At 36.5% G+C, this 14,110-nt stretch overlaps 2 non-coding genes across 2 annotated transcripts; both read right to left on the reverse strand.

The window, feature by feature from the left end:
* Positions 1-8,847: 8,847 nt before the first annotated feature.
* LOC148573657 (small nucleolar RNA R71) lies at positions 8,848-8,955 on the reverse strand. The gene has a single exon (XR_015906755.1). It is a non-coding gene; the product is annotated as a small nucleolar RNA R71 (small nucleolar RNA).
* Positions 8,956-13,662: 4,707 nt separating this feature from the next.
* LOC148573658 (small nucleolar RNA R71) lies at positions 13,663-13,770 on the reverse strand. The gene has a single exon (XR_015906550.1). It is a non-coding gene; the product is annotated as a small nucleolar RNA R71 (small nucleolar RNA).
* Positions 13,771-14,110: the final 340 nt, after the last annotated feature.

Raw genomic sequence — 14,110 nt, forward strand, 5'->3', positions numbered from 1 at the left:
ATTTAGTCATTTCTTTTGTTTTTAAATGCTTTCATTTTAGTTTGCTTATCCACTGTGTTTGTTAATACATCACCAAGAGAGCTTTATTCATGACAGATTCTTAACTTGGTGATTGTACTTAACAAATAACAGTTTCATTTGCTTAGTTTTAATTCAAATAAAATGGATTGCATTCTAAGTTTGGTGTTGCTATGCAACAAAATTTGGTTCCAATCCTTACTAGATACTTGCATTAATTCCAAGTGAAAGTGTCACACTAATTTTGGTGTGCCACTTATCTTTTATGCAATGTATTGTGCACACCTTCTTATATATGCAATCAAAAATGTCTCTGTCTCTTATGCCTTGATTATTATCTTTAATTTTGCTTGCTTAAAACACATGTGCTACTAACATTTCATTGTATAAGACATTCATGATCCATCTTAGCCCCATAGCTATTGTTCTAATTGTTGCTTGAGGATGAGAAAGCATTCTGAGTTTGGCAAGGGAAAGGGAAGAATAAGAGGAAAATGATAACAATAGAGAAGATGACTACAAGGTTGTAGAGTTCCTTTTCTTCTCATTTGTTTCCAGCACTTAAATTGCATGATTGTCTTCATCTTTTCTGTTTACATGTGTGTATGAATAAAGCATAGCTTGAATCTTGATTTGTAACATGTTGCCATGCCATTATGACTACCAACTTGAGTTTTGTAAAGCTTAAAGCAGTAAAGTATCATGATCATAAACAAACAAGGAATTAAAGAAGAGTTTAGCATGTGCATACAAATTTTGGAAAGCTAGTATGGTTAATTGTTGCTCAATTGCATTAGATTTTATTTAATTGAAGTTTTCATCTAGGACATTTTGTGAAATCTTTTGAAAATTATGAAAACCTTGAAGAAGCAAATACAATTAAAGCAAGAAAAGAAAAAGGGAAAGAATGAGAAAGCTGAAGGCTCTGAGTACCAATGGCAATTTATTTGTTAAGTACTTGTGGTGTTTATGTATCAAGCCAAATGCTTGAAAACAAAACACTTAGAAGTCAAGGCTAGGCTCAAGTGCAAAAGCACTCTCTCAAAGCTCAAGGCTCTGAGCATCAATGATTAGAGAGTTAAGAAAAGAAACAAATGAGCGTAATGAAGTCCTCTAATTAAATGCTTGTGGTGCTTATGTATCAAGTGGTAATACTTGAAAACAAAGCATTTAGAAGTCGTAGCTTTGTTATCAACTCATGGGGCAAAGCACCCAAAAGGAGAAGATAATAAATCAAAAGCTTGTTTCAAGGAAAAATTATAAGAAAAAGATTTCAAAAATTGAGCTAGATAGAAGCATCAATTATTTACATTTCTTTTGTGATTGTAGCATGCTTAGAAAACTAGCCTACCATGAACATTGAGTTGCTATTCTTCTTACCTTGGATTGTCAATCTTAATTGCATGATTCTTTTCTTGCTTGGGGACAAGCAAGGTTTAAGTTTGGTGTTGTGATGACATGTCACCATGTCATATTTTTCTATGCTTTTTCATACAAGAAATTTATGATTAGTGCTTAAATATTTCACTCTTTGGTGCTTAAATGGTATATTTCTTTGATCTTTTGATTTGATAAACTTTGTAGGAAATAAGAAGAAAAAGAAGCAAAAAGAGCACAAAATAAGCTAAAAAGAAGAAAAGAGGAATTTTGGGCACACTTTGAAGTTGGAGCACACTTTGGAGGCTTAGGCCACGCTTTTAAAAGCGTGGCCCATGACCAAATCAAGGAAGAGAAGCGTGGCCCAAAGGAAGAAAAGCGTGGCTCAAAACAAGGAGCAAGAGCACAAAGCTCTTGCCGAGAGCTTTAGAGCTCTTGTGGAGAGCTTTACTTCAAATAATCAAAAGCCAAGCTCTTGCCAAGAGCTTAAAAGCTCTTGCCAAGAGCTTTTTCGGGCTTGCCTCAAGGAAAATGAGCATTGGAAGCAAATTTTCTCTAAGTTAAAATCTGGGTGCTCACAACATGACCATGCCTCCTTCAAAGGGCTATAACTTGAGCTACAAAAGTCCGATTGATGTGCTTCCAGTTGCGTTGGAAAGCTAACATTCAGAGCTTTCCAACGATATATGGCAATCCATATTTGGCATGAAATTGAGGCACGAGTGAAAGACATCTTTAAGGACTAAAAATCAGCAAAAATGAATCAAAGTGGCTTCCCCAGGATTCGAAGAGGGATACCAAGGGAAGCAAGGAAGTAGCGCTCTCCTCATGAAAATGCATGAAAAAGGGCTCACTAAATACTTCCATCATGGTTCAAACTTGGAGTTTCTCTCCAAAACAAAGGGGTGCTTCCAATAGAGCTCTTACAGAGAGCTTTAAAGCTCTTGGGGGAGAGCTTTGCCCTGGAGTGTGACCCATGGTCCAAAAATCAAATTAATTCAATCCTGCACCAAAATTTAAAAGCCCATGGACATCACTTTAAGGCACAAGAACAAGTTTGCTTAGGAATTTATTTTTAATTGTAATTTGTTTAGAATTTCATTTTTCATTTTAATTTTCATTTTGTGAAAAGCCTATAAAAAGGCATCTGCTTCATTTCTTTAGGGAAAGGGGGCTCCATTGAGAAGGCTAGCTCCAATAGGGAGTTTTGCACTCTTTAGTTTTCATTTTGCTTTCTCTCTTAGTTTTCTTCTATTTTGAAATTTTGGATTGAGATTGGAAGGAATTCTGTTTTCATTCTCCATCTGCAACTTCTCTTGTTATTTCTTTGCATAATTCAAGAAATTGTGATTTGAACCAAAGCTTTCATTTACTACTTCCATTTGTCTTTATTCTTCAATCTGTTTGCTGTTGGATCAAGGAAGGAATTGAGATCTAGACTTGTTTTCTAGTCTCTTTGATTTCCTGAGATCTTCAATTTCATTTTGCAATTAAGCTGAATTTCATCTCTGTTTAGCTTTTCTCAAGCAATTTTGCTTCGCTGCTTTTTTTACTGTTTCATTGAAATTGTTGAGTGCTCTTTAAGATTTCAAAATTGATTTAAGTCTTCTTGTTGATTTCCTTTTCTGCTACAATTTCCTTCTCTGCAATTTTTACTTTCTGCTCATATTGCTCCCAATTTACTTTCCTGCACGTGTGTTCCTCTGCACTTCACATTTGAGCCACTGTGATCTGAATTTATTTTCATGCAATTTTAATTTCCTTACAATTGTTCTAAGCTTTGATCTACTGCTTTCATTTAATTTCCCTGCTCCCACTCCCCTTTACATTTGATGCAATTTACATTTCTTGTCATTTAAGTTTCTGCAATTTACATTGCTTGCTCTTTAAGTTTCAGTTCCATTTACTTTCTGCAATTTAAATTTTCTTGTCATTTACTTTCTGCTGCATCAATTTCACCCAATCACTCAATGTTAGCTTGACTAAACTAATCACCCACTAAAGTTGCTTGATCCATCAATCCCTGTGGGATCGACCTCACTCTTGTGAGTTATTACTACTTGATGCGACCCGGTACACTTGCCGGTTAGATTTGTGTGTTTGGAATTCGTTTTTCCACAAAAACACCATCAAGTTTTTGGCATCGTTGCCGGGGATTGAATTAGATTGACAATGATTAAGTGAAGTGGAGATCTAGATCAAGCATTTTTTTTCTTTTCTGTTTCCTTATTTTTCGACTAACCCACTAACTGTTTGAATTTTTGCTTAAGCTAACTAAAACCCCACTTTAGCAATAGAGTGGAGTTCTTCTGGTTTTTCTGGCTCTGTGTGAATCCTATGACATTGCTTGATTGAATATACGAGAGAAACAATTTTCTCCTATTGGTCTTTCAAGTCTATTAACTGTTTGACATATTGTGTCAACTAACCCTCTGACCATATTTTGGTATGAGTATATTCAATCTTCATTTAGACTATTTGTGACTGTGCAGATCATGAAGGAAACGTCAATGAATCCTAGCTACTGTGGGAGTAGTGTCCTCACCCCAGATAACAATGCAACACAGGAATTGAAGCATCCGCTCATTACCATGAATGATGTTGCTCAATGGCTTGAAGCCTTCCCACAAGGAAACATAATCGGATGGGAGGATCTAATGAGTGAATTCCTAGCCAAGCTGAAACAACCCCAGGGAATTGATACACTAAAGGTAGAAGTGCAATCATTCACACAAGAGAAGGGAGTAGTGGAAATTGAAGGTGTTAGTGCAATCATGGCCCAAAGCAAGCAGATACATCAACAGCTTCAGCAACAACTAGAACTGATGGACAGAAAAATCGATGAGCTGCGAACTGCTTTGGTAAATGCACATAACCTACCTTAAAATCCCCATGGGTGGAATCATTCTGAAAAAGGTTTTGGAGCAATTAACTGTGGGCAACAAAATCATGAGCAATCACACTCTCCAAGTAGTACCTCAAGCATGTTCCAACATAAGTTCCAAGGTGATGTGTACAACCCACCCTGGAGGACTCATTACAACTGGAGGAGGAGTGAGCACCAAAATCAAAGACCAAGGGACTTCAACCACAACAATCCCAATTTCCCAAACCAGCAAAAACACCACCATACCAACATCAACCACTACACACCACCACCACAACACTCACCCTTCCAACCTCAGATACTTCACAACCAACCAATCTCACAAGATTTTCAGAGGATCTCCAACTTGGAGATATTGATGGAAAAGATGATGAAGCACCAAGAGATAATGATGGAGAAACTCATGAAAAATCAAGAGATGGTAAAACAAGATCAGGAAGCAGCAAGGAAAGATCAAACCATAACAAGTAAAAACCAAGGAGCTTCAATAAAAAATCTTGAGATGCATATAGAATAAATACCTAAACAAATTACAGAGATGGGTGAGAAGCAACCGAATGCATCCCCTAGCGCCACTCAAAACCACCCAAAGGACAAAGGAAAAGCTACAAAGTGGGAGGAGTGCAAAGCAATCATAAAGGCAAATGAGAAGAGGGCTACAGGAAAAGAAGAAATCATCAAAGAAAAGCACCACAAAGAAGTTCCTCAAGAAGAAATGGAAAAAAGAAAGCCCACAGTAAAAGGAGAAAATCAAAGAAAATAGAAGCTTCAACTTCCATGATCAGAGGATGGAGGATGTCAAGCTAGTGACAATAAAAGAGCGCTTGTTGGGAGGCAACCCAACCTGAGGTAGTTTTCTTTTCATAACTATTTTAATAAAAAGGTTAATTAGCTTTATCTATATTGCAAGAAGCTAAGTTTGGTGTTGCACACCAAAACAATATAAGGGAGAATGAAGGATTCTAAGTTTGGTGTTCCACCAAAATCTCATCATAAAACGCATTCTCACCTTCTGCATGAGGCTAGCTTCAAGCATTTAGATTAACTAGTTAACTATTCCGCTGTTTCCTAGTTTTTAGTTCTATTACCTGTAGCAAGGAAAAAGAGTTTTACATATGGTTCATTTGATGCATGAGAACCACTGGCAAGGTACTAAGTTTGGTGTTCCCACACCAAAGTAAGTTCAAAAGCCCACAAATAACTCATGCATGCTAACCATTTTTCAAGTGCTTGGGAAACAAGCAACTTTCAATATCATTGCAGAGGTTCATACAAGTTTTTGGAAAGATTAAGCATCATCAACCAAAGAGATGAAAGAGGAATGTGAGGACCAGCAATGATGATGAGGAGGAAAGCAAGTAAACTCCAAAAGGTTGTATTGTTGAGTGATTATTTTGCATCACTGCTATGATTGAAAGTGATAATATACCCCTATCTGTCTTCCTGTCTAGAATAGTTTCTCTGTAATTCAATAATTAAGATGCTTGATCATTCACAATCCTATAATCTCCAAACTTGTTTGCACTCAATATCTCAAAAATGCACCATATGAAAGTTCTTTGAAAAGAAGGATTGAGGAATTAAACGATTTTAAGGCAAGCAAAAGATTAGGAGAAGTGGTGGTTCTAGTTGTACGATTATGCATTGAGGTTGCATGCTTATGAAAACTTGCATGGGAGCTCATAGGCAGGACATAGATTTCAAAGAAGTATTGTGGAGATTCTCAAACATTTATTGATCCAAGAAGCAGCAAACAAGAGAAAATAAAGAAAATACAAAAACAAAAGAACATGGCCCAAGGCTCTGAGCATCAATTATTAGGCAGAAAAGAAGAAAGAAACAAGAACTCAAAGAGTTGTTATCCTAGTAAATGCTTGTGGTCGAATGTGTCAAAGAGAGAGGCTTGAGCAAGTAAATCCTTAGGGGTGCTTTAACACCTAATACCGTAAAACCAACTGGTTTAAGAGTATTGATTGAAAGCTTATCTAAAGAGCCACTTTGAGACATGACACTTAGAGTCAAGGTCAAAACATAGAAATCATAAGCTGCTTCAAGGTGATTACATATAAAGAGATCTCCATGATACCATTTGGATGAAAGCCCTAAGACCTAAGACTTCCATGATGTAGGGACTAGTAAGGACTGAAGCCCTTGTATGAGCATATAATTTAGAGTTCACACCACTGTCACTTAATCACTTCACTCACAGGACAGTACAAGTTATTCATCAATCCATTCCAGTTGAAAGAACCTTTGAGCATAATTATCTTCTTGCTTGTGGACAAGCAAGTTTTAAGTTTGGTGTTGTGATGACAAGTCATCTTAGCCTAGTTTTACTAGTTTTTTTCTTTGTTTTTATTAGGTTTTATGCACTTTCTTGCATTGTAAGTTAGCAATTTGGAGTGGAATTACATGATCTCTTTGAATCAATCAACCACTCTTTAATTGATGCAAAATCATGAAGTTTAAACTAAAATTAATTGGTTTTAAATGAATTTTAGGCTTTGTGAATTTTGTGATACTTTGATTGGTTGTTTTGATTACTTGTAGGTGAAGAAAAGAAAAAAAATAAGAAAAGCGTAGCCTAAGGAGCATGATCTAAGTAAAGAAAGAAAGCATGGCACAAGGAAAAGAAGCGTGGCTCAAAGAAGGAGAAGCATGGGTGCATTCAAGAAACAAGGGTATAAAGCTCTTGCCAAGAGCTTTAAAGCTCTTGTGGAGAGCATTCCTTCAAAGAATCAAAAGCCAAGCTCTTGCCAAGAGCTTTGAAGTTCTTGCCAAGAGCTTTATCAAGAGCACATGGATGAAGGAAACAAGAGCCAAGCTCTTGCCAAGAGCTTTGAAGCTCTTGCCAAAGAGCTTTTTCGGGCATGCCTTGGAGAAAATCAAGAAGGAAAAGCTCACTAATGCACTCACCAAGACTTGAACCCATGACCAAGGGGAGGGGGCTAGCGCTACATCACAAGGAAAAACAAGCCAAAATTAGCTTGTTTTCACTCACCAAGGTTCGAACTAGGCACCTCAAGGAAGTAAGGCCTTGTGCGCCACTCATTTGCCAAGGAAAATGGCCAGCAACTTCCTTCACCAAGGATTGAACCGGGCACCTCAAGGAAGCAAAGCTTTAGGCGCTCCTCTTGTGCCAAGGAAATTAGCTCCACAAGTGCTCCACCCAAGACTTGAACTAAGGACCTCAAGGACAAGTAAAGCTCTTGGTTCAAGCTCTTGCAAAGAGCTTTGTTCTCTTGTCACAAAGGACCGTGCGCAACACATTGGAAGGAAAGGGAACCAAAGCTCTTGGCCAAAGCTCTTGCCAAGAGCCGAACCTTCCCCTGGGAAATGCATTTTGGGCCAAAATTCACTAAAAATTCAATTTAATTCATTTCTTCACCAAATTTAAAAGCCACCCAAATTCTTAGATCTAAATTAGGAAGTGTATAAATAGGTGTTAGTTTGATTTACAAGGGACTTTGATCATCTAGCATTTTTTACTTTTACTTTTGGCTTTCTTTGAATTTCCATTTTTATGTAATTTTGAGCTTTAACTTTGAACTTGGATCTAAGAGAATTGGGAAGGGGAATTGATCTCTCTTCTTCCTTGTTCTTGCTTGAGCACTCTTTTATTTTCTTGCTTTTGATCTTGGGTGAAGAATTGAAGAACTTCTATTTCAATCTCACCTTGAGATCGCTTGTTTACTTCTTCTGCATAATTGAATTTCAATTTCTGTTTACTGCATCTTCATCTACTTTTCTGCAATTTACTTCTGCAACTTACTTTTTATTTCCTTTTGCAATTGCTCTTGTTGGATCAAGGAAGGATTTGAGATCTAGACTTGTTTTCTAGTCTCTTCCACTCCTGAGATCTTCAACATTCTTTTAAATTGCTGCAACTAAGCATCAGTCAATTCCTGTTTTAATTCTTCAAGCACTTTAACTTCTCTGTTTGAGATCTATTTCAATTCAATTCATCTTTTGCTCTTCTGTTTGTTGCAATTTACTTCTGCTTGTTTAAATTCTGTAATCCCAACTCCCAATCCCTTTTATAATTCCTGCAATTTACAATTCTTGCACTTTAAGATTCAGTTATTTACATTTCTTGCAATCTAAGTTTCTGCAATTTAATTTACTTGTTCTTTAAGATTCAGCACTTTTATTTTCTGTTCTCTTTAATTCATTGCAATTTTTCCCTCTCTCTTTATTATTCATGCAATTTAGTTTCTGCCAAATACAAATCACTCAACCAATACTTGATTCGCTTGACTAAATCAACCACTAAACTAAAATTGCTCAATCCTTCAATCCCTGTGGGATCAACCTCACTCATGTGAGTTATTATTACTTGATGCGACCCGGTACACTTGCCGGTGAGTTTTGTGTTGGATCATTTTCCACACATCATCAGGCGTGATGGTACAGATGAAACTTCAATTTTGTTGAAAGCTTTCCCGTTTTCTCTTGAGGGAAAGGCAAGAGAGTGGTACTACACTCAACCCGTAGCAACTATATCTAACTGGGATACACTTAGAAGAGAATTTTTGGAAAAGTTCTTTCCAGTTGAAGTTACTGATAAACTGAGGAAAGACATTTCTATGATTGTTCAGGACGAATCTGAGACTCTCTATGAATACTGGGAGCGTTTCAATAATCTTCTGGAAGCATGCCCCCACCATATGATTGACAAGATAGTGTTACTCGGTTACGTCACACAGGGCATGAGACCCCAAGATAAAACCACATTGGAAAGTGCTAGCAATGGGTCTATGAAAAACTACAAGACCACTGATGAGGCATGGCAACTGATCAGCGACTTAGCTGAATCTACTCAGAATCACAGGCAAAAATGAGGCCGTTCAAAAGCCGTCACAGAAGTATCCTCTAGCAGAGAGACTGCTGCTCTAACTCAGAGTATCTGTGAAATGACTAACTTGCTGAAGCAGATGCAATTGAATCAACAACAAGTTCAGCAAGCTCAACCTTCTCCACCACAGCAAGGCCAACAGTTAGTCCCATAGAGAGTTTACGAAATCTGTGCTGATTATAGCCATTATACTGATGAATGTCTGCAGCTCCAGCAGGAAGACAACACCATGGCAGCCACTCATAACTTCTATGACCGCCCCAACCAAGGGTATAATCAAGGTGGCAATTACAGCCATGGATGGCTGAAGAGCGGATAATTTATACGCTTTTTGGCATTGTTTTTAGTATGTTTTAGTAGGATCTAGTTACTTTTAGGGATTTTTTTATTAGTTTTTATGTTAAATTCACATTTCTGGACTTTACTATGAGTTTGTGTGTTTTTTTGTGATTTCAGGTATTTTCTAGCTGAAATTGAGGGACTTGAGCAAAAATCAGATTCAGAGGTTGAAGAAAGACTGCTGATGCTGTTGGATTCTGACCTCCCTGCACTCAAAGTGGATTTTCTGGAGCTACAGAACTCAAAATGGTGCACTTCCAATTGCGTTGGAAAGTAGACATCCAGGGATTTCCATACTTTGGCCGAGTTTAGAGGATGCAAAAGGGCGTTGAACGCCAGTTCTATGCTACAGTCTGGAGTTAAACGCCAGAAACACGTCACAAGCCAGAATTGAACACCAGAAACACGTTACAAACTGGCGTTCAACTCCAAGAATGACCTCTCCACGTGTAAACTTCAAGCTCAGCCCAAGCACACACCAAGTGGGCCCCGGAAGTGGATTTATACATCAATTACTTACTTCTGTAAACCCTAGTAACTAGTTTAGTATAAATAGGACTTTTTACTATTGTATTAGACATCTTATGATTTTTAGTTCATCTTTGGATCATATTGATCACACATGGGGGCTGGCCATTCGGCCATGCCTGGACCATTTCACTTATGCATTTTCAAACGGTAGAGTTTCTGCACTCCATAGATTAAGGTGTGGAGCTCTGCTGTTCCTCAAAGATTAATGCAAAGTACTACTGTTTTTCTATTCAATTCAACTTATTCCGCTTCTAAGATATTCATTCGCACTTCAACCTGAATGTGATGAACGTGACAATCATCATCATTCCCTACGAACGTGTGCCTGACAACTACTTCCGTTCTACCTTAGATTGAATGAGTATCTCTTGGATCCCTTAATCAGAATCTTCGTGGTATAAGCTAGATTGATGGCGGCATTCATGAGAATCCGGAAAGTCTAAACCTTGTCTGTGGTATTCTGAGTAGGATTCAGGGATTGAATGACTGTGACGAACTTCAAACTCGCGAGTGCTGGGCGTAGTGACAGACGCAAAAGGATAGTAAATCCTATTCCAGTATGATCGAGAACCTCCAGATGATTAGCCATGCAGTGACAGCGCATCAGACCATTTTCACAGAGAGGATGGGATGTAGCCATTGACAACGGTGATGCCTCCAGATGATTAGCCATGCAGTGACAGCGCATTGGACCATTTTCACAGAGAGGATGAGATGTAGCCATTGACAACGGTGATGCCCTTACATAAAGCTAGCCATGGAAAGGAGTAGGACTGATTGGATGAAGACAGCAGGAAAGCAGAGGTTCAGAGGAACGAAAGCATCTCTTTACGCTTATCTGAAATTCTCACCTATGAATTACATAAGTATTTCTAACTTTATTTTATGTTTATTTATTTTTATTATTCGAAAACTCCATAACCATTTGATATCCGCCTGACTGAGATTTACAAGATGACCATAGCTTGCTTCATACCAACAATCTCCGTGGGATCGACCCTTACTCACGTAAGGTTTTATTACTTGGATGACTCAGTGCACTTGCTGATTAGTTGTGCGAAGTTGTGAAGTTATGTTTGGACCATGGTACTGTGCACACGTTTTTGGAGCCATTGCCAGGGAGAGAACGAACAACAAATTTTACAACCTCAGAGTAACAATTTCACATACCAAGTTTTTGGTGCCGTTGCCGGGGATTGTTCGAGTTTGGACAACTGACGGTTCATCGTGTTGCTCAGATTGGGTAATTTTCTTCCTATTTTATTTTCAAAAAGTTTTCAAAAATTTTTCAAAAATATTTTCTTCTTTTTCGTTTTTCCCAATTAATATTTGAAAAAAAAATATTTTCAAAAAAAATAAAATATATTTTTCTTCAGAATTTTTAAGAATGAATTCTAGAGTTTCATGAAGCATGTTGAAGCCTGGCTAGCTGTAAAGCCAGGTCTAATTCTTTTGGATAGGGGCTTCCAACCATCAGCATAGAGGCAAGTTAATTTGAATATCAGCTGTTGCATGCCTGATTTATATCCTAAAGCTGACTGGCTATTAAGCCATGTCCAACCCTTTGATTGGAGCTTTGGGCTAATATTGAAAGATTCCTGGAATTCTTCTTAAAGATTTTGGAATTCTTATTTTCTTTTTCACATTAATTTTCGAAAAAATCCAAAAAAATCATAAAATCATAAAAATCAAAAAATATTTTGTGTTTCTTGTTTGAGTCTTGAGTCAATTTCAAGTTTGGTGTCATTTGCATTTTTTTCTAAAAAAAAAAATCTTTGCATTTTTCGAAAATTCATGCATTCATAGTGTTCTTCATGATCTTCAAGTTGTTCTTGGCCAGTCTTCTTGTTTGATCTTCATATTTTCTTGTTTTGTGTCTTTTCTTGTTTTTCACATGCATTCTTGCATTCATAGTGTCTATACATGAAAATTTTCTAAGTTTGGTATCTTGCATGTTTTCTTTTCTTGAAAATTTTTCAAAAAAATATGTTCTTGGTGTTCATCTTGACATTCAAAGTGTTCTTGGTGTTCATCTTGACATTCATAGTGTTCTTGCATTCATCACATGTTTTGATCCAAAATTTTCATGCATTGAGTCTTTTTCATATTTTTCTCTTTCTTCATTAAAAATTCAAAAATCAAAAAAATATCTTTCCCTTTTTCACTCATAAATTTTCAAAAATTTTGAATTGACTTTTTCAAAACTTTTTAAAATTTAGTTGTTTCTTAGGAGTCAAATCAAATTTTCAATTTGAAAATCTTATCTTTTTAAAAATAATTTTCAAAAATCAAATCTTTTTCATTTTTCTTATTTATTTTAAAAAATTTTAAAAATATTTTTCAAAAATATTTTTCTTAATTTTATCTCATAATTTTCGAAAATATCATCAACAATTAATGTTTTGATTCAAAAAAAAATTTCAAGTTTGTTACTTACTTGTTAAGAAAGATTCAAACTTTAAGTTCTAGAATCATATCTTGTGATTTCTTGTGAATCAAGTCATTAATTGTGATTTTAAAAAATCAAATCTTTTTCAAAACTAATTTCAATCATATCTTTTAAAAAATATCTGTGTATCTTATCTTTTTCAAAATCATATCTTTTTAATCATATCTGTTTAACATATCTTTTCCAAAAATTTGATTTTAAAATATCGTCTCTAACTTCTTATCTTCTCATCTTTTCAAAAATTGATTTTCAAATTTGTTTCAACTAACTAACTAACTTTTTGTTTGTTTCTTATCTCTTTCAAAACTACCTAACTAACTATCCCTCTCTAATTTTCGAAAATCCCTCCCTCTTTTTCAAAAATTCTTTTTAATTAACTAATTGTTTCAAATTTTAATTTATTTCTTCTTTTAATTTTCGAAAATCACTAACCATTTTTCAAAAATAATTTTCGAAAAACCTCTCTCTCTCTCATCTCCTTCTATTTATTTATTCATCTACTAACACTTCATCTCACTCAAATTCGAACCCTTTCTTCCATCTGTGTTCGAATTTTCTCTTCTTCCCTTCTTTACATTACATTCTTTTCTCCTTCTACTCACACAGGGGAACCTATATACCTGGGTAAAAAGGATCCCTATTATTATTATTTTTCTGTTCTCTCTTTTTCATATGAGCAGGAGCAAGGACAAGAACATTCTTGTTGAAGCAGACCCTGAACTTGAAAGGACTCTGAAAAGGAAACTAAGAGAAGCTAAGATACAACAATCCAGAGATAACCTTACAGAAATTTTCGAACAGGAAGAGGAGATGGCAGCCGAAAATAATAATAATGCAAGGAGGATGCTTGGTGACTTTACTGCACCTAATTCCAATTTACATGGAAGAAGCATCTCCATTCCAGCCATTGGAGCAAACAATTTTGAGCTGAAACCTCAATTAGTTTCTCTGATGCAGCAGAACTGCAAGTTTCATGGACTTCCATCTGAAGATCCTTTTCAGTTCTTAACTGAATTCTTGCAGATATGTGATACTGTTAAGACTAATGGAGTAGATCCTAAAATCTACAGGCTCATGCTGTTCCCTTTTGCTGTGAGAGACAGAGCTAGAATATGGTTGGACTCTCAACCTAAGGATAGCCTGAACTCTTGGGATAAGCTGGTCAAGGCTTTCTTAGCCAAGTTCTTTCCTCCTCAAAAGCTGAGCAAGCTTAGAGTGGATGTTCAAACCTTCAGACAGAAAGAAGGTGAATCCCTCTATGAAGCTTGGGAGAGATACAAGGAACTGACCAAAAAGTGTCCTTCTGACATGCTTTCAGAATGGACCATCCTGGATATATTCTATGATGGTCTGTCTGAATTAGCTAAGATGTCATTGGATACTTCTGCAGGTGGATCCATTCACCAAAAGAAAACGCCTGCAGAAGCTCAAGAACTCATTAACATGGCTGCTAATAACCAGTTCATGTACACTTCTGAGAGGAATCCTGTGAGTAATGGGACACCTCAGAAGAAGGGAGTTCTTGAAATTGATACTCTGAATGCCATATTTGCTCAGAATAAAATATTGACTCAACAAGTCAATATGATTTTTCAGAGTCTGAATGGAATGCAAGCTGCATCCAACAGTACTCAAGAGGCATCTTCTGAAGAAG

This window comes from Arachis ipaensis, chromosome B2, assembly GCF_059453495.1.
Source record: "Arachis ipaensis isolate K30076 ecotype BB chromosome B2, ASM5945349v1, whole genome shotgun sequence".
In the NCBI taxonomy this organism is placed as follows: Eukaryota; Viridiplantae; Streptophyta; class Magnoliopsida; order Fabales; family Fabaceae; genus Arachis; species Arachis ipaensis.